Genomic DNA, 20,563 nt, shown 5'->3' on the forward strand with positions numbered 1-20,563 from the left:
CATCTTTCCTCGCTCCTGTCAGCTCATGTTTTCTTGAAAAAAGAGAGCCATCACAGGCACCCCATCCCTCAGAGGAGGACCTAGTATCCTAGCAAGAGTGGGAGTGGGAAATAACTCACACAGCAGAGCTCTTATTCAGGACAGAGGGGGAAAAAAAGCCCCCTTTCTGAAAATTCATCTAAGTGGCAGACATTGTGGGGAGGAGGAGAAAGGAGCCTTTATTCTCACTAGACTTCAGCTGGCCAGTTTTGGAAATTTTGGCTTAAGGGTTTTTGTTTTTGTAGAAAGCTTGTTTTGTATAATATTTTGAATCTCTGGTTTAATTGTTGTTCAGCTACTTTTAGCAAAAATCAAACAAAGGCCCTCCTTAAAATCCCCACTTTGGGTGGGGATTAATGCCCCCTTCCCAGGCTGTACTCCCTTGACACTCTAGACATCATACTCATTTATTTCTAAATAGTTAACAATGACCGCGAGCCCATACAATATTACATTAAAAAACTGCTTTAAAAGTTAAGGTTGCAAAGTCAAATACTCAAAAGCTAGGAAGTGCGAGAATTAAGTTGTCTGTGCAACAGCATCAGCAGTAGTTATCATTCTATATGTGGACCAGCGAGACAACAAGGGAATGAAACACATTTTTACAGTGGCTTTCACAGCTATTTGCTAGACAGCAAAGAAAAACAGAGATTTAGGAGTTTCAGGTTCTGGTGGGGAGTGAGTCTGGTGAGCACAGACCCTTCTGCCCCATCTTCAGGCATCCCTCATTCCAATCTCCCAACCCCATAAGCACCTATCTTCCCCACCCCAGTTCCTGCCCTTGCCCCTCTCCCATCCCTGCCCACCTTCCGCTCCTCTCTGCTCCTGCTCCAAGTTCTTGATTTTGTGCCCCATCACGTTGACTGGAGAGGCTCACGAACATGGGTGCCAACCTGAGGGCAGACTGTTACAAACCAGGACACAAACTCCAAACTGGTTGTGTGTTCTATAATTAGATTTCACCAACCAAGTATCAAGTGTGAACTGCTCAAGCACTAAAACAATCTTAACATGAAGTCACAGTCAGAGCCTTGGGCACTCTGGTCTATCCTGCCACCCACGCAACCCTGCCTTTGTGATAGATGGTCCCTTACACCAAAAATCACAACAATATTCAGGTTACTCCCAGTCCCAATGGACCAGTCACATATCCCATTCAGTTGTACTTTACATCTCAAACCAAAGACAACACTTGTAGCTAATCCTGTAATAAACCTACTAAAGATTAACTAAGAAAAAGAAACAAGTGAGTTATTTACAACATTCAAGCAGGTAAACCTACACACACACACACACACACACGTTACAGACTTAGGTTTCAAAAGGTAATAGACGCTCCTGTAATATGCAAGCTCTATATGTAAGTTAGGACTAAGCAACTCAGGGATCCCTTGCTTATGCTTACAAATATTGCCCTCTCCAATTCCAAGCTGCATAGTGATAACAATTCCTCCTTGACAGGGTTTTTTATGCCCTTCCTGCAGCATTCAAGCTGTGGTGGGACAAGGGCCTGTGCACATAGCCTCTTCATGGAGGAAGCAATCTATAAAGTCTTTTGTCCACTGATGTTCCACAATGGTTTGTCCGGTGTCTATAGGCCTTCTTTGGTTGGAGAGGAGATGATACCACTTGTGGTAAACTAGTATTTCACACTTGGCATTGCTTCTCTCCTGACTGTGGGGTTTTACAGTTTTAGCAAATACTTTTAAAGTAACAGAGCACATTTCAATATGACCTTGTAAGATGGGATACAGATATTATAAGTAAGATTAACACATGTAGCATCCTACAGTCACTTCATGAAGTCTAAACACGAAATGCATTCTTGTAACTCTAATATCTGTTTTAACAATACTAACACACAGGTGACCAGACTGGTTTCCAGTTATGCATTTGTCAGTGTTCAGTGAGGCCCAGGGGCCTTGGCATGAGCTGGCTGGCACCTGGTCCGCAAGCAGCACACTGCATGCTCTGGATCTCCACTCTGAAACCCCCATACCTCACCCCTCTTCCCAGGCTTCCAGATTGCATTCTTCTTTTCTTGCATGCTGTCAAGTGGCCCCCAGCTGCCAAAATGAGCAACTGGATGGAAGTCCTGCTGCTGCACATGTACAGCTGCGGCCTGGAGCATGCTCAGTTGCTCTGTGCATGTGCATTCTGGTTGGCATGTAGGATCTGTGCAAGAATGGAGCATGCTCAGTGCTAACAGAATGTTCAGATAATTTTGCTGCCAAACTCCGACAAGTCAGTATGGAGCACGTGTGGCTTGAAATCGTTCTGGGGCTTTAACTTGAAGTTTGGGCAGATTTTCAAAGGAACAGCAAAAGGCATGTTCCTGTCATGAGGACAATGCCCTGCCAAATTTCAAGTACCTGCTTCAAAGCTTGGAGATGCTAGAGCTTCTCAACGAATCAGTTGAAATAGTTACTTTAAAATTGGGAAAACAACATATTTTTCTCTAATCTTGCCCTCAGCAAGGAAATTTCCAACCTGAACAGTTAAAGTTTGGCAAACTTATAAGCAAATGAAAATAGAGGTCTTATAACGAACTGTGTCACACAACCTTAACTACGTGTGCAGTAAAATAGACCCGTATGGATTCTAGTTTCTGATACTGTAGGAAAACAAAGCGGAGCTGGGGAGACCTTGCTGTCCTACAACCCTGAAAACAACGTGGAGAAAACAGCAGCCAGCCACCCTCAAGGAAACAGGCCATCCCTCAAAGAGGATGGGACAAGAGGAGGCATGAAAAATAAATATCAGACTGCCCTCTCCTATTAAAAAGTGGCAAATGGGACACTGGGTAACAGAGAGGTATGGTAGTGTGATTTCTCCGATCTCAGTGGCAGAATGTGGCCGCTCAGCTGGGAGCTTAGACCTCCGTGGTAGGGATAGCCTGGTCCTTCTGCCCAGCTATACTCCTGTCCTCAAGTTACAGGCTCCCTCACCCAACTCTTGGGTCCTCTCCCTCCCTTCCGCCCCACCTTAGAATTATGAGGTTCCCAGCTCAGGGGGTTCCTTTTCCTTCCACTTCTGCTAAAGGGACGGTATCCCTGGACAGGGTTTACTGTGGGAGCATAGGTTGGGGGGGGGGGCATCTCCTTCGCTCCCCCACGAGCCCCCCAAGGATGGGGTTCGGTGGCAGATCTTGGCTACTTCCCCCACTCAGGAGGACGGGGTTCCTGGGAATCCTCCTCCTCTACGGGCTGGGGCTCCAGGCAAGGATCCTCTCTCCCTGCCCTCCCTCAGCCGGGTGTCTGCTTCTTCTCTCCCCCCAGGTGGCAAGGGGGTGCCTGGGGGAGGAAGGGAGGGCGCCCCCCCGCACCTTCCCTCCCTGCCTGTGGGGCAGGCAGCGCAGCTCCAGGCCTGGAGGTTGGCTTAGTAACCAGACAGCCGAGACCTGCCAGGGCCCCAGCACGGAGCGGGCTGGGAGAGGGAGGAGGGGGTGAGCCCAGCCCAGCCCAGCCAGTCTCAGCGGCTGCTCCGCTGCGAGCGGGGCGTGTGCGGAGGCCGGAGGGAGGGACCGAGAGGCCGGCGGGGGAGGCCGCCTCTCCGCCGCTCGTTACAATGGTTGCAGCGCCGGAGCCCTACTAGGCTCGCCTCGCAGGCGCACCAGCCCGGGCGGGGCAGGCGGGGGTGTCCCGCGGCAGCGGGGCTTGGCCGCGGGGTCTCGGCTGCGGCCACAGGGCAGAGCCGGGGAGCTGCAGCGAGGCGAGCGGGCGGCGCTGTCTGCCGTCTCCTTGCCGGGCAGGAGCGGGGGTGCCTGGGCTGGAGGAGATGCTGCTGCTGCTCCCCTTTGCCTCCCTCCCCGGGCTCTTCTGCAGACTCCAGCCAGCGCCGCTGCGCGGGGAGGGTGAAGGCTCAGGGTCCTCGTCTCCATCACCCCCCTGCACGCTGGGCTTGGGGCTCTAGACCGGCGGGTAAGTCTGCGTGGGCTTGGGGTTTGTTGGGGGTTTGTTTTTTCCCTCCCCCTTTGTTATGAGAGAGGAACTCCAGGTGCGAAGTTTGGATCTGGGTCTTGAACTTTCCCAGACTTTGGGAGGGTGTTTGCTTATGGGTTTTCCTCTGGCCCCCCTCTCTAATTATTATAATGACTCTTAATTATGCGTGTATGGTGCCTTGAAGATGTGTAGACCAGTGCCATGTAGCAGGACTTTGCTTTTTCTGTCTCCAGTTCTGGTTTTAGGGGGAAGTGTCGGGCTAGATGGATAGGCTTGCCACTCTTGGGGGGCGGGGCGGGGGACAGGCAGCCCCCTGGAGAAACCGAGCAAACTGCCTGGGTGCAAGTCGGTGGTTTGTGGAGTAGTGAGACTTCCAAGCTTGCCTCCTGAGGAAGATCCAGGGTTGGGCTGTGTGGGAGGGTGATAGAGAATATTTACAAGCTATTCTGCTGTAAGGAACATTTTTCTTTAGTTTCACCAGGATTTTCAGGGTGTGTGTGTGTGTGTGTGCGCGCCTGTTTGTTTTGCATGAGGCTCCTTTTGGTGTTAGTCATTCTGGCCGCACATTCTTAAGTTTGTGAATGAAAACTCCAGCAAAGAAAGAACTTATTGTGCATAGGAAAACTCAGTGCATATTAGTCACTCCAGTTGTCTGTGTTCGAGACTACATAGCAGGCCCCTGTCTGTTTCCAATTTCTGAAATGATTGTGGAAATTCTGTGTCGCATGAGAAGAATGCTGGGAGGAGGGAGCCTAGCACCACATGAAGCAAGTGGTTTTATTATTATTGCTGTTTTTCCATTACTTCCTGTCCAAAGACCTCTGGGTTAAACTAGACTTCAGGGTTCTCAAAACAGTAAGTGTACATAGCTGGAGCAGAGGAATTGCTGTGTATTTGCAGTAAGAGCTGAACAACTGAAGGGTTTATTTTAAGGCACTAAAAGTTAAAAACTTCTTATTTAAGAGAAGATTCTTGCTTAAACTCTATCCACATTTTTGACGGGTGAGGGATAGAAATCAAGAGTAAATCTAATGGCCTGTGATGAGAAATAGTGTAGGTTTCATTGGCTTTTTATCTCTGTATGATCAACACCTCAGCAAACCCCAGGATAATCTCTCTCATATTGTAGACTGTGCCGTTCTCTTTAAAAATGGCATGTTTCAAACAACAAAGGCAGTGACTTCATAGGGAGCCATCAGGTGCTTCTCTGTACCCCACCTGTGTATTGGGGAACCAGTTTTTTGTAGGCAGGCTCTAAATTAAATGTAGGGCATGAAGACTGGGGATATAAAGATGACTGCAGATTATCTATGTCTAGGCACCTTCTTGGGGTGTACATTCTGAAAAGTAAATATAAAAGTCCTTCTTTATAGAACTAGCCAGGATGGTAACAATGATGAGTTCCCAAATCCCTGAAATGGCATGTATTGTGATTGTACAGTATAAGTGGGTCAATGCCATACAATTATGCCAAACTTTCTGCTGGTGTTGGAATGTTCTGAGGAAAAGCTATCATTGAATACATGAGTACTTGAAAGTTAAAGATTTCAGTTAATATAATATCTGATCCTACAAGGTGGGGCTAAGCACCCCCAGTTTCATGCTCAACACCATGTCAGGATCAGGCCTGTCATATTATTCCCTCTCTGTACAAATCTTTGGGTTGGAAAACAATGGATATGTTTAAAGAGGCTTCTGTAAGAAGCTGGAGCTGGAATTGAGAAATAAGCAAGCTAGAAATAAACACCAAATCTTAGATAAGAGAACAGTTTAAACAGTAATATTCTTTTGTAACAGTGGTTCGACCTTTTTTCATTTGCAGATGCCTAAAAAATTTGAAATGGAGGTGTGGACCCCTTTGGAAATCTTAGACATAGTCAGCAGACCCCAGGTTGAAAACCACTGTTATATAAGAACAACTGATGGGAGAAAAACTAACGCTGTTTTTACAGTGATTTGTTTGGTAGTTCAGTTGCAATACAGTGTGTTGTCACTGAATGGCTAGCAAGTCTACCCATCCATTTATCTTTCATGTAAGGCTTTTGTATTTTATCCTGCCTGCTTCTTTTCTCTGCCACATGTGCAGTCTTTCTGCAAATACTGTTTACAAATAAGAATGTCTTAAAGTAAGACAAGAGTGACAGTAAGAGACAAATGATCTTAAAAGTAGGTTTTGGGGGTTTGGTTTGCTGTTTTGAAGATGCACAATTCTGTTTACACTGATGAAAAAAGTATAATCGTTTTTCAAACAGTGTTGTCTCATTTTTTTGTTTATGTGATAAACAAGCATTCCTGGTACAAATGGGTATATTAATGTTTGGTTTTTTTAATAACGCCCAAATGGATGCTAACAACATTGTAAACATAAACAAGACAGGTATCTTCCCCAGCTAGTTTGCAGTGTAAGGCCCTGATGCTGCAAAGGCTTAAGCATGTGCTTACCTTTACACACTTGGAGTACTCCATTGACTTCAGCAAGATTATTCTCAATATATAAACTTAAGCATGTATACATGTTTAAGTGATGTGGAACCAATGAAGTGGGCTTATAAAAACGGAGTGTGGAATGGTCAGAACCTGAGTGCAACATTAATTTACCATTGTCGAAGTTCCATGCCCTGGAAGAAACAGTGAGGTGGGTGACAGGAAAGCCAGGGAAAGGAAGAGGGTCTCTCAGCCAAGGTGAGAGGTTATGAAGACATGATTTTGGCAGTCGTGATGGAAAGGAAGAGATCGATTTTGGAGATGTGCTTTTTTCCTTCGCAACAGGACTTCGCAACCATCTGAAGTTGGGGTAAAGATAACCAGTGAATGGTTCCAAGTGCCTTGCTGATAAGAATCTATTTTAAAGCGCGCTACAAAGCAGCTCTGAAACTGGTTGCAGTTCTGAGGTAACAAATCAGCACAGGGTTTTTTTCTCCACAACTGAGTACATGGATGAGTAATAATAATTAGGACTTATACAGTGCTATATATCTTTAAAGTGCCTTCCAAATCTTGTCTAGCAAGCCCTAACCTCTCACCACTCCTGTGAGGGAGGTAAGTAATTAGTCCCATTTTTATCTATCTGTGCAGGATCTTCTATGGAACCCATTTTCATAGCATAAGTAACTTGGGTGAAGAGACATTTAAGGCTTTTTGTAATTGCTGGGGCTTCTGGGCAACACAGTAAGTTAAAGAGTTTTCAGATATGTTTATTATAATAGTGCCCAGAGGCTCTAGTCAGGATTGGAGTCCTCCTGTGCTAGGAACTCTTTAAGGTCCTGTGCTGAAGAGTTTGCAATATGGCTGTCCCTTTTCCATTCTTATGAACATACATTGTAGCTAAGTATGCAACAATCTCATTTCGAACTTCATTTGTGCTCCATACTTGTGCAGGGATTTGCTCTCAGAGGTTCCAACTGCAGGAACAGATTTTTGAGCTTGATCAAAAGCCTGCTGAAGTTAATCAGAAAACCTTCATTGGCTTAAATGAAATTCAGATCAGGCCCTTAGAAAGCAAGATTTACTTTTGAGTAGATTTTAGCATATCTATCTTACAAGAGATCCAATTCCGATACCAGTGGCACATCTCCCATTGATTTCACTATTAGCTGGATCAAACTGAAGAAACATTAAGTATTGGCCTGACTGCCATGTCTCAGATATTCTACTTGGAAGTGAAGGGAAAGTGCCATTTCAGGTGTGGATCTGACAGAAGGGTTTTGTCAATATATTCCATAGGTCATTTTGAATGCACACCCCTCTCTCTTCTATACACAACTCTGCCTATCTTTTAGTTTATTGCGAATTGGCTATTTGAATTTTAGTATCTCAAAAGGAGAGGTGACAGTCAATGAAACAAGGAAAGTCTCAATGTATTGTACAACAATGGAGAAAGTATCAGTAAACAATTACTCTAGGTTATCACTTTCCATTGGACAAGTGAAGTTGGACAACGACCTATGTATGTCATAATAAGTTAATGTGTTAACCACTGTTAGCCACTAATTAACAGTGCACAACTGTAAGGAAGAGTGGAATTTCTTACAGAAGAGTTTCTCACCTCCACCTAAAGTAAAATAGAGAGAAGCTAGCACATACAGATGGGGAGGAAGAAAAAGAATCAGTATGGCTGTATTTATGTTGTCTAATCTTATGCAGATGGTGAGGATGCAGGCGTAGTCTTGGTGCATCCTTGTCTCTTAGAATGCTTTCAGATTTGGCAAACGAGCAGGTTTCTGTTCAAGGGCAGTAATATGTTCTTTAAATTTGTAAGGCACTTTTCGTGATAGAGCTCTGTCCTAGTTAGCATAAAAAACTTCACACCTAATATCACGGAGGTGAGAAGGTTTTGGTTTTCAAACTTGTGTTTGCTTCTCCATACATGTATTTCGGTAAACGTAATGTATCAGTCCAACATGACTTAGAAATGGCTCTTGACATACTTAGTAAAGTTGTTTGTGGCAGTGTTGTAGCCATGTTGGTCCCAGGATATTAGAGGGACAAGGTGGGTGAAAGCTTGTCTCTTTCACCAACGGATTTTGGTCCAATAAAAGATATTATCTTGTCTTTGTACTAATTAGAGGACAAGATATAAAAATAGAACTGTACTTGGTGACTTTTTAAAGGGAAAAGCTAGGGAGAACATTCTATATTTAAATAATATGCACTATAATTCTCAGGATGAATGTTGTTTATTTGTATTACAGTACTTTCTAGTTGATCCAGGCATTGTTGGACTCGGTATTGAACAAGCATATATCAGAAGAAGTTGCCTGTCCCAAAGAGCTTATGATCTAAGTAGACAACTCAGATAATGGATAGGAGAAAGGAAGGAGTAATAGCTATTCCATTTCATGTATGGGGAAATTGAGGCACAGATATGAAGAGACTTTCCCAAGGCCACGTTCAGTGTTCAGAGTTCCAGTTCAGTGTGTTAATCGCAAGACCATACTACTGATAAAACTATTATTTTTCTTGCAAAAACTCAGTATAACATCTCTTTCAAGTTCTGTGTACTGTTGCCTTCATAGGAAGAAAAGCGTGTTACAATTGTCAGAACTCCGAATCAATAGCTTTCCAGATTAGGGATATTTGTCTAGGATAGAATATTACTCTCTTGCCTTGGGGTAACTTCTAGAAGGAAACTTCTACTGAACTGAATCTTGTTTAAAGAAATAATTTGAAACAGCTTTAGATGGACTGCTCATGTTATCTTCTAAAACTGGATTATTGTATCTAATGTTTTTCCGGGAATACCTGTGAAGAGGCAGCTCAGAAGTGGCATATCTAAACTTGTCCAGTATTGTATAAAAAATGTCTTGCACTGAAAGACTGCCTGGGCGGCTATTCTGCCTGTGCACAATTAGATGATTTGTAGACATGCTGTAAACTTGAAATTGGTGCTACAACTTTAATAGGAAACACACCTGTTTTCTCCCCTTTCTTTCCCAACGCTGTGAAAGTATGGGTTGGGCATATTTGGGCTCATTTTCAATCCAACAATGAAGATCTGGCACCTTAGTGAAGAACACCTCTCTACTCACTTGGTGTAAATCATCTCCCAACTATAAGTCGAGCTATACATAATCCTCAGTTCTGCAACTCAGAACTTTAAATATATCCCTGAGAAGCACAAGTATTGCTTACAACACTCAAGGAATCTTTCATTGCATCTCGTTAAAGCTAATGGAAGGTCGCCCTGTAAATTCTCTGCACATTCAAGGAAGAAAGAGATCTTCAGACCTATACAAGTGCGAGGACGTAGGCTCTCCAAGCGACTGCCAATTCAGAGGCAAAAGTTCACATTGGATAACTTAGTAGAAACATCATGTTCACATATTATTTTTCCATTTAATGGAAGGGTAACTCAAAAATCAGCCCTGAGTTTTTAAGAGTCTGATATTTGACTGAGACCTTAACTCTGCCTCCTGTTTTTTCACAAGCAGTTTTGCAGGTACAGTTGATTTCCTTAAGATGTGGAACAGACAGATTGCACCAACACATTAGGTACTAGGAATCCGTCTAAAACAGTGGTTCTCAAAGTTTTGTATTGGTGATCTCTTTCACACAGCAAGCCTCTGAGTGCGACCCCCACCCCTTATAAATTAAAAACTTTTTTTTATATTTAACACTATTATAAATGCTGGAGGTGAAGTGGAGTTTTGGGGGTAGAGAGTGACATTTAATAACCTTGCGAACCCCCCCATGGGTCCTGACCCCCCAGTTTGAGAACCCGCGGTCTAAAACTATGGATTCTGAAAATCAGGTCCTAAATGTTCTTTTAAAAAGTTAGAATCTTAACAGTAACACAACTTTTATTTTAATTAAGATTGCCTTTTGTTGACCCTTTGGCATCAGTATATTCTTCTCAGCTTCAATGTTGAAAACCAGGGTTGTACACAAAGTGGTCCACAGTAGAATGAAAATTAATATTACCCCATTGTTAAAAGGCATGATATACAATACATTAAAAGTTTCATGCCAGTTCTACACTCTTCCTTCTGTTCCTTATCTGAATACAGTACAAAGTGCTATGCTCTTGGATTGGAGAGTCCATCAAATCCTGCTTAGAAAAGAACCAGCAGTTGAGTATAAGGCTTTCTAAGTTATTACTGTGTGCGGACAAAACATGGCTTATCTCATTATCATGAAGATTATAGATACTCTAATTTGAAACTTCTTGTTTGCGCAATGGAACTGGTTCCCAATGATTAACTGTATACTCAGCCCAGCTGAGGGTTTTTCCCCTTTAATATTAATCTCTTCTCTGAACTGGATTTATATGCTGGTCAGATACAGTATCTACCATTTTTCATATAAATATGAGTAACTGGTTTATGTAGAGAGTATAAAAATGAATAAACCTGTAATGATCCCTGTACTAACACTTCAGTGAGGTCAGAGAGGAGAATGAATGTAGATGAGTAATTAAGATAGACATTTACCAAAAATCAGATTAGTCAGAAGCTGTGCTTCAGTTTATTGCTGATATGTGGTAAACTACAAAATTCATAATAACTAAACCCTTTTTGTTCAGTGTTAATTTTATTGTAGTGTAGAGCTTTTTTATTGTTCTGTTTAAATTTATTTATATATTTTAAATAATGTTTCCTCAAATAGAAGTGAAAATGAATGTAAAGCTTTGCTTTTAGCCCTGATAGAATTAAATAGTTGACATTATTGCATTTTTATTTCAGTTGGAACTTCTGTTCATAATGGCAAGGTGATGAACTATTTTAATTATTCTGTGATGTAAGCTTCATCCCTGAATGTGTTACAGAAGGGCTTCATGGAAAAATTTAGATTTTGATATAATTTTATGTATTCGACAGCTCTAAAGTGAAATAAAATTAGTATTTTATTTCTAAGGATTACTCATCAAAATATAAACTGGATGTGCATTGCACATTAATGATGGACATCTGTTACTTGTTCTCACCATCTGTCAATCTCAACCATTTATTTTGACTTTACCGTAAAGGAGATTGGGATATAAATCTAAGAATTGCAGAGATCACGGTAGTAGAAATTGAAACTTTTATGATTTGTGTGACGTTTTGTCAGTAGCACTTTTGTTTCTTTCAAAGCCATAACATGCAGTACTGTTTCTTGAATTGTTGTCTGGATTATTATTTTTTTTGTTGGTGGCATGGATTGTTTAGAACAGTCTAATAATCCATCAATCAGTTTAATCAAACTTACTCACCTAATTGCAACTCAAAGTTCAGTAAACAGTGTTTATAACCAGTATTTTACACTGCAGAGTCTCTTTTCTCATCATGTTATTTAGCTTTTTAATGGGGGAAATGGACAGTTTGTGTCTTAGCATATTTGCTGTGTTACTAATAAATTGATAATCCTCCTTCATGCTTGATTATCTATTGTTATGCATAAAATAAGGGCTTGCTTTTTAACAGCTTAGCAAAGGGCTCAATCCTGCACCATAGAATTGTATGGGAACAGGAGCAGACCCAAAATGACACTGGAGGGAGCATTCCACTGTACCCTTGGAGACAGTGTTGTATATGGGAGGAAGTCTTTTAGACCATTAGAATTAAATTAGTTGGGTCAAGCATAGTTACCTCACATTCCAGAGTCAGTTCTGGCTACAACTCTCAGACGAGGAACTCTTCATATTATAAAGTAGTCTGACTGTGATATTATGTTAAGGCTGTGCAGATGACATGTTGTTTAATCCACCCTGGCAGAAAACCTTTTCCAACTGAATAATAGTAAATACAGTTATATGAATTCTCCTCTTCTTCCCTTCCCCCGCCCCTTCACATTGCTGAAGTGTTAATGTCAGAGACTAGTGGGATTTTGTTTTGAGAGAGAGTCTCAGTAGAATTTGCCACATGTTACTGCAGGCTCAGGAGTTGTTCAGTTATGTGTATGGAGGGAAAGTATAAAGTAGCTTAACTACAGAGTATATGTGAGATTCCAAAAACAACAAACTGCAAAAGATAAATTCTTCTTTTCCACTCGGTTTTTGACATTGTCTTTGGTTATCAGCTATAACTGATTTTTTAATACTTTTTGTTGTCATTTTGAAATGATTTTGCTTGCATCTTTATTTTCAAAATCGTGGTTTGAATTATTTTTATTAACTTAACTACTGAGAAATGAAGGAATATATCTACTGAGGTAGTATTTTAGCCTGAAACTACAGTCAAAAATACTTATTTAAATAAGAAAAAAATGTCTGCCTACTGGCTGCAACTGGAAATCTATAAGTGCTGCTGGGGTTTAAAAATAAGGACACATCTACTAACTCTACTGAAATGCACTGGAAATTGTTTTGTCTGGGTTTCCTTTTGTAGGAAGGGAGGGGGACTATCAACATTCTATTTTTAAAATGGGCAGAGTTGGCATGATGATGATCTACCTGCTAACTGATGTTGGAAACCATAGGTACCGTGACTTCCGGTGAGGAAACATGATTAAGTTAACACTTTAGTATATCGTTTGGAAACCATTCGCTGACTTCAACAGATTTCTTCTGATGCACGAGCTCTGGTGCTATTTATCTTGCATCTCTATATGTTTAAGAAGTAGACACCTTCATACCTTAAACCTTCATATTTTGTGCCACTATATGCTACATTTCTTGCTGTAGTGTGCTCAGTCATTAAAATCCCTTGATTGACTTTAATAGTGAATTTAAAGATTATCTGATTATAAAAAGTTGGTAGTAGGCAGCACTGAAAAGTTTGTTTAATCAGTTAGAGAGACTCATTATCATATAGCGAGCAATTTTGTAGTTAAGTTATCACATGTATGAAACAATCAAATCAGCCTGTAAGGCTTAGCATGTGGGTTTAATGAAATAGTTGTGCATGACACTCTTATATTTCATTAAAATATTTTTGACTGTATAGAGGTATCTGATAGGTTGTGAAACATGTTCTCCCTTAGGAATGCCATCATTAAAGTCTCCTCGTCGGTATGACGAAGTGTTTTGGGGGGAATTATTTCATCTGTACAACAATGTTTGCATACTTCTATCAGAAAATCACTCTACCTCTCTTCCTGTAGTTTCCCTTGTTCCTTAGGTCTCTGGCATTACCAATCTTCTATCATTTGAAAGAGCTGCCATGCTCTACTGATTTTTAAGACTACGGCTCTTAAAGGTGAACTGCAAAGAAAAAAAGGTTGGGCTTGTGCTTTTTTGCTGCTTTATAATGCATAAAAAAGCCTGCATAAAAAGATGCTTGTTTTTTTACGGTAGAATAGCAAGTCCTTTCTAGCTTGGAGGACTGTGGTGACTAGAGAACTGGTGAGATGATGACATCACAAGGACTAAGAGTGGAAGTTGGGCAACAGAGAGGAAGGTTGTTAATCACTGTCCACATTTTTTTGTTTAATTTCAGTGACTAGTGTTTTGGAGAGAAGTCTTTATTAGAGACTCATAACCCTCACCCCCTCCGTTTAAGGTGTGAAAGCTAATATATATTGTCTATAAGCTCCAAAATCAGACAAAAAAACCAAGGAGAAAATCCTAAAATGAAAAAAGGCAGAAATCTTTCTTTACATTTTCTCTTTCAAAGAATCAACAACAACAAAAAGGCCCAGCTTTAAAAGCAAATGGATACCCTAGCCCCACATTCTTATTACCCACTGGAGTATGAGTAAGGAACCACAGGTGGATCCAGCTTCCGTTTTCTGTCCGCCAGGTATAAATGAATCCAAAACAGACTTTTTTCCGTTAAGGAATGCCTCATTTATTGATAACAGAAAATAAAATGAGTAAACCTTACTCTTAGAAACAGTCTCTAGTTCCATCTGAACTCCTTCCACCTAGGACAAGCTTCTGGTGCCTTCTTTCCAAACCCTTCTTCTCCACTTCAAGCCCCTTGCCTTCTGGGTAACCTATTCTCTCCCTCCCTCTCCCTCTCTCCGGGTTACCCTTCAGTTACAAGTCTCTCCCCTTCAGAGGGATTTTATTCTTCCCCTTCTGGACTGCTCAGGCAGCCTTCTTATAGGGCTAAGGTGCTCCGTTGCTAATTGGCTAATAACCAGACCCCTGGAGCACCCAATTGCTCCCAGCTGGTCCCAGTCGGTCATCAGAGGGGTGTCAGGGGCAAGTCAGTCCCAGATTTACCTTGAAGGGCCAGTTGCTCCGTGACACAAACCTTTTACAGTTTGTGTTTTGAATTTGTGTCGGTCTGTACAATACAGCATATCCACTTTCCACTAGGACAACCTCAAAGCATTTTTGTTAGCTTCCAGTTTCAAAACAAAGGTATTTACAATAAAATATTAAGGAGCGGACTTAAAACATGGTTTATTCCATTTCCTCACTTTAAACAGGGATTGATTAAAGGATGGGGCGGTGCTCTGCTTCATTGCTGCCATGACGCAGACAAGTCACAATGGTTGTACCTGAGGAGTGAGGGACACAGAATAATCTTTGTAGATGAGAGACACTTCCACAGAGCTGAAGCTATGCAACTGAGGCACTAAAGTAGACAGGATTTGCCCTTTCGGGCTGCATTTCTTTTGTTGTTTTATTATCCTTCCTCTCATGGACTCCTTCCAACCACCCTTCTCTCCTCCACCCTGAGAAGAAGGAGAAAATGCAGGAAAGGTAAGCAGTGGTGAGAGTAGATTTATATGTCCCATGCATCCAAACTTTGGAGGCAAAAAATGAGTGAGGAGGCATAGGTGAGGAGCAGAGAGAGGCTCTATGGGCCTCTTTACACCAGCTAGGAAACCTGTCCCTGCCATTTACACAAAAACTATTAAAACATGGTGTGTTGTTAAAGGTTTTTCCTAGTTGTGGAAAGGGCCATATACTGAGTGATTGAGTCTGTTGCTTCATTTTGATTTAAAAAGCTAAAATGAAACAAAATTAACATGACAAATATTAAATGGATTAAAAACTGGCTAACTGACTGATCACCAAATGCAACTGTAAATGGGGAATCATCATCGAGAGGCTCTTGGCCCTGTGCTAATTAACATTTTTATCAATGATCTGGAAGAAAACATAAAATCATCACTGATACATTTTGTAGATGACACAGTTGAGGGAGTGGTAAATAATGAAAAGGACAGGTCATTTGGTAAGCAGGGTGCAAACAAACAGCATGTGTTTTAATACAGCTAAATGTTAAGTTATTCATCTTGGAACAAAGAATGTAGGGCATGTTTACAGGATGAGGGACTCTATCCTGGGAAAGAGTGACTCTGAAAAAGACTTGGGGATCATGGTAGATAATCAGCTGAACATGAGCTCCCAGTGTGATGCTGGCCAAAAGGGCTAATGATATTCTTGGATGTATAAACGGGGGAATCTCAAACAGTAGGAAGATTATATTACCTCAGTATTTGGCACTGATGCAACTGCTGCTGGAAGGTTGTGTCTAGTTCTGGTGTCACAATTCAAGAAGAATGTTAGTAAATTGGAGAGGTTTGAGAGAAGAGACTCAAGAATGGTTTAAAAATTGGAAAATATGCCTTAAAGTGATAGACTAAGGAGTTCAACATATTTAGTTTAACAAAGAGAAAGTTGAGGGATGGTTTGCACACAGTCTACAAGTACCTACATGAGGAACAAAAAGTTTGATAATGAGCTCTTCACTCTAGTAGACAAAGATATAACAAAATCCACTGGCTGGAAGTTGACGCTAGACATATTCAGGCTGGAAATTAGGCACGCTTTTAACAGTGAGGGTATTTAACCATTGGAACAATTTACCAAGGGTTTTGATGGAGTCTCCATCACGAACAATTTTTAAACTGAGATCGGATGTTGTTCTTAAAGATGTGCTCTAGTTCAAACAGGAATTATTTCAGGGATCCTATGGCCAGTTTTATACAAGAGATCAAACTGGATGACCACAGTGGTCCCTTTGGACCTTATAATCTATGAAAATAAAGCACTCATACTTTGGTGGTGTGTGGAAGTATAAATCTCTAAAATGTAATATAAAGGTCAGTGGTAAGCAATTCAGAAGGATTTGGAGAGACATAATTCAACTTGTTCTGTTGAGGAATAAGATTAGGATCTATTTGGGCTCTGCTGTTGTTCACCATACCAATTTTGCTTTGTAAAATTGCACTGTGTTTGAAGTTCTAAACTTACTTAAACAAGCGGGTGTCTTTTTTTGCCACACTCCAATTACCTGCAGCCAGTCCTCCTGGGAAGGACCTGAAAATGGAGAGAAAAAAAAATGATACACTATTTAACAATGTCAGTTTGTTTTTCAAAGCAATTTGCAGACTTGAATAAATTATTTTTCAGTGCCTGCTTTGCTCAGATTGGAGAAAATTGATGACTTTAAAAAATAGTTTGGGGAGCAATTTAACGGCTTTATTTTATTAATCTGAATTACAAGTTACTTTTATTTTGAAACATATTCTTTGAAATTGGAAATCATACTGTCACTCGCCCCAGTGTGAGATTCCCGCAGTACATACGCACAACAGTGTGTTTTCCCTTGTGCCATATGTGCTGAAATAGGCAGATAGGTGGAAAAGGGTGCTTTCTAAAGTTTAAACTGAAATTTTAATTTCAGTTTTGATTTTATGATGCTAACACCATCTGAATGTAGTTTAATACTAATTATTAAGTAGCATGATAGAAAAAGACAAATTGAGTTTACAAATAGTGAACACGTTGTATGGATTAGCATTGTTACAAACTGTGCTAGTATTACGGGATGACCTTTGCTGTGCTTGACATTCATTGAGCTCTTTCACACACTTTAATTCCCTCTAACTGCCCTTTGCTGTGAGACTGTTACAGATCACAGAATTTAACTTTTCACCCTCATTGGACTGAAAGTTGGGAAGTATGCTGATGTTACAAAATCTGCTTCCTTTGCTTCCCTCTTCATTGGTTTTGGAAAAGTAGAAGAGAAACTACTGGCTGTCTAGACTAATAAAATAAAATTGTTAGTGCAGACAGTATTCATTTCAAGGCAAATGATGTATTTTCAATAATATGCTACCAAAGCCAGTAGAAGATTGCAACTGATATGCCAAGAGCTATTATGTTCCTAATGGAAGTGATGCTTTTTATGATACCGTTTCCAAAACACCCTACAGTATAGTGCCTCAAAATATTTGCATAGAACTAGATTCCCTTTTTATTTTTTCCTTTCCTTAGTTTTATAACAAAAGTCTTAACTAGTGACTAGTGCCATTTTTGGTTCAGATAGAATGATACAAGGGGAGCAATGACCAATCTTGTAAGAGGCTTCTGGGTTTTGTACTCCTTCCTCAAATTGCTTTTTTAACTGGCAGGCAGAATGGCCGTATTTTTCCCCTCTTGTAAACAATGATTGTTGTTGAATGCAGTTCAGAGTTTGTAGTCATAACTACTGAATTCTGATTGTTTTGGGAGCCTGCCACTCTTGAGCACCTTTGCTGTTTTCAGCTGCGTTCTCCTCACCGTAGTAAACCAGGAGAAGGTAAAAGCCAGGTTGCTGACAGCTATAACTATCTATTTCATGTTTCTGCTGACAACTAAATGCTAAACTCTTCATCTTCAATTTTGGTGTGTACATGAAAAACACTTCCATTAAACTAATTTTTCCAGATGGTTTGGCATTGTTTGATTCTAGTTTTGTGCAGTGACTCTCAACCTTTCTAGACTACTGTACCCTTTCAAGAGTTTGATTTGTCTTGCATACCCCCAAGTTTTACCTCAACTAAAAACTACTTGCTTACAAAATCAGACATTAAAAACACAGAAGTGTCACAACACACTATTACTGAAAAATTGCTTACTTTCTCATTTTTACCATATAATTATAACATTAACAATTGGAATATAAATTTTGTACTTACATTTCACTGTATAGCGTAAAGAGCAGTATAAACAAGTTATTTGTATGAAATTTTAGTTGGTACTGACTTTGCTAGTGCTTTTTATGTAGCCTGTTGTAAAACTAGGCAAATATCTAGATGAGTTGATGTACCCCCTGCAGTATGCATACCCTTGGTTGAGAATCACTGGATTAGTGTGTGCAAAGTGCAATAATTTAAATAACTCAAATAAAAATATTTTCCTCTCAGTTAGTCCACAATGACCCCTGTGAAAACTTATCTTTTAGCAACAAGTTATGTTATTTGTAGCAAATACTTCGGGACACACACATTAATGCTAGCCTAGCCTAAGCTGCACAGTAATTTAGTCTCCACAATATCACAATTAAATCAGTTCTGCGCCCTCTCCCACCCCAATAAAATCATTTCTGACACACAGCCCCTCCCTTTTTCCCCTCTTACAACCATCATTTAATAAAATCTCTTTCTCCTCTCCTCTCTTCTGCCCTGTTCCCCAACTAATAACTTCTGGACTCTTTCCCCCATCCTAGACCAAATACATCCTGAGGTCCCCTTAAATATGTGAATTTGTAGATCCTTCTTTCTCTTTCCCCTATGTAGTGAATGCTTGGTTCCTCTGACTAATGCATTCTGGGATTCCTCTCTCCCTCAAAGAAATGCTTACTGGGAAGTACATACACGAAAACATTTTACCACACTTTGAGGTATATTGATACAGCTGGTCTACTTGTGTCTATTTAAAAAAATAGCTATCCTGTTTCTACAGATCTCGGCCAAATTGTGGGAGAGGGTGAAAGGGCAGATGAGACTTCATTCTGTGCAACATCTGTGACCACAGCTGACCGTGCGATCGCTCTCGCTGTTACAACACAGGAGGCAGTAGTACTGCTTTTCTCCCATTAGTACACTTAATCTAATAATTAATTCAATCAATACAGAACCATAGCAGGGATGGAAAAGCTGAGGTTTTGGTCGCCACTGACATGCACACATGACGTCACTGGAGTGGAGAGTGGTATTGTTTATCCCTTCGGCTTCTCGTGTTTTCTTTTTAACTCTTCATAGGAAAACTGCTTTACAGGAAGTGAAGGATAGTGAATAATTGAGACAGATATATTGACCTAACAAAGTCACATAATCATCCATTCAGCCTGGATTGTAATGACGACTTAATACCCTTTATCTGCAATATATAGTATAAAACCGTGACTCTCGACCTTTGCAGACTGCTTTCAGGAGTCTGATTTGTCTTGCATGCACCCAAGTTTCACCTCACTTAAAAACAACTTGCTTATAAAATCACACATAAAAATACAGAAGTGTCACAGCACACTGTTACTGAAAAAATGCTTACTTTGTCATTTTTACCATATAAAATAAATCAATTGGAATATAAATATTGTGCTTACATTTCAGTGTATAGCGCAGTATAAACAAGTCATTGTCTGTATGAAATTGTAGTTTGTACTTACTTTGCTAATAGGGTTGCCAGGCATCCGGTTTTCAACCAGAACGCCTGGTCGAAAAGGGACCCTGGCGGCTCTGGTCAGCACTGCTGACCAGGCCATTAAAAGTATAGTTGGCAGCACAGCGGGGCTAAGGCTGGCCCCTGCCTGCCATGGCTCTGCGCAGCTCCCGGAAGCAGCCAGCATGTCCCTGCGGCCCCTAGGCGGAGGGGCAATCAGGGAAGCTCCTTGCGCTGCCCCCTCCAGCCAGCGCCGGCTCCGCAGCTCCCATTGGCTGGGAAGCATGGCCAATGGGAGCTGTGGGGGTGGGAGATGCGGGCATGAGCAACGCACAGAACCACCTGGCCCCTCCACTTAGGAGGAGCTGGACGTGCCGGCCGCTTCCAGGACCTGCGCGGAGCTAGGGCAGGCAAGGAGCCTGTCTTAGCCCCGCTGCACCACCGACTGGCAGCTGCCTGAGGTAAGTGCTGCCCAGCTGGAGCCTACATCCCAAACCCGCTCCTGCACCCCAACCCCCTGCCCCAAGTGGGAACCCCCTCCAGCACCCTGACTCCCTCCCAGAGTCCACACCCCAATCTCCTGCCTCAGCCCTGAGCTCCCTCCTGCACCCCAAAACCTTCATCCCTGGCCCCACCCCAGAGCCCACACCCCCAGCTGGAGCCCTCACCCCTTCCCACACCCCACCCCTCTGCCCCAGCCCTGAGCCCCCTCCCACACCCAAACTCTCTCCTGGAGCCCGCACCTTGCACCCCTTCCTGCACTCCAACCCGCTGCCCCATCCCTGAGCCTCCCCTGCACCCCAAACCCCTTGTCTCTGGCCCCACTCCAGAGCCTGCA

General features: G+C 41.7%; 1 protein-coding gene across 17 annotated transcripts in view; it reads left to right on the forward strand.

The window, feature by feature from the left end:
* The first annotated feature begins 3,546 nt into the window (after nt 1–3,546).
* PTPN13 (protein tyrosine phosphatase non-receptor type 13) overlaps nt 3,547–20,563 on the forward strand; it is a 184,377-nt gene continuing 167,360 nt past the window's right edge. For all 17 annotated transcript variants that reach the window (XM_043545414.1, XM_037896821.2, XM_043545416.1 and 14 more), the window contains exon 1: nt 3,547–3,959. The gene's annotated coding sequence lies outside the window, so the exon portion shown is untranslated. The remainder of the gene's footprint in view (nt 3,960–20,563) is intronic.

This window comes from Chelonia mydas, chromosome 4 (assembly GCF_015237465.2).
Source record: "Chelonia mydas isolate rCheMyd1 chromosome 4, rCheMyd1.pri.v2, whole genome shotgun sequence".
Taxonomy (NCBI): domain Eukaryota; kingdom Metazoa; phylum Chordata; order Testudines; family Cheloniidae; genus Chelonia; species Chelonia mydas.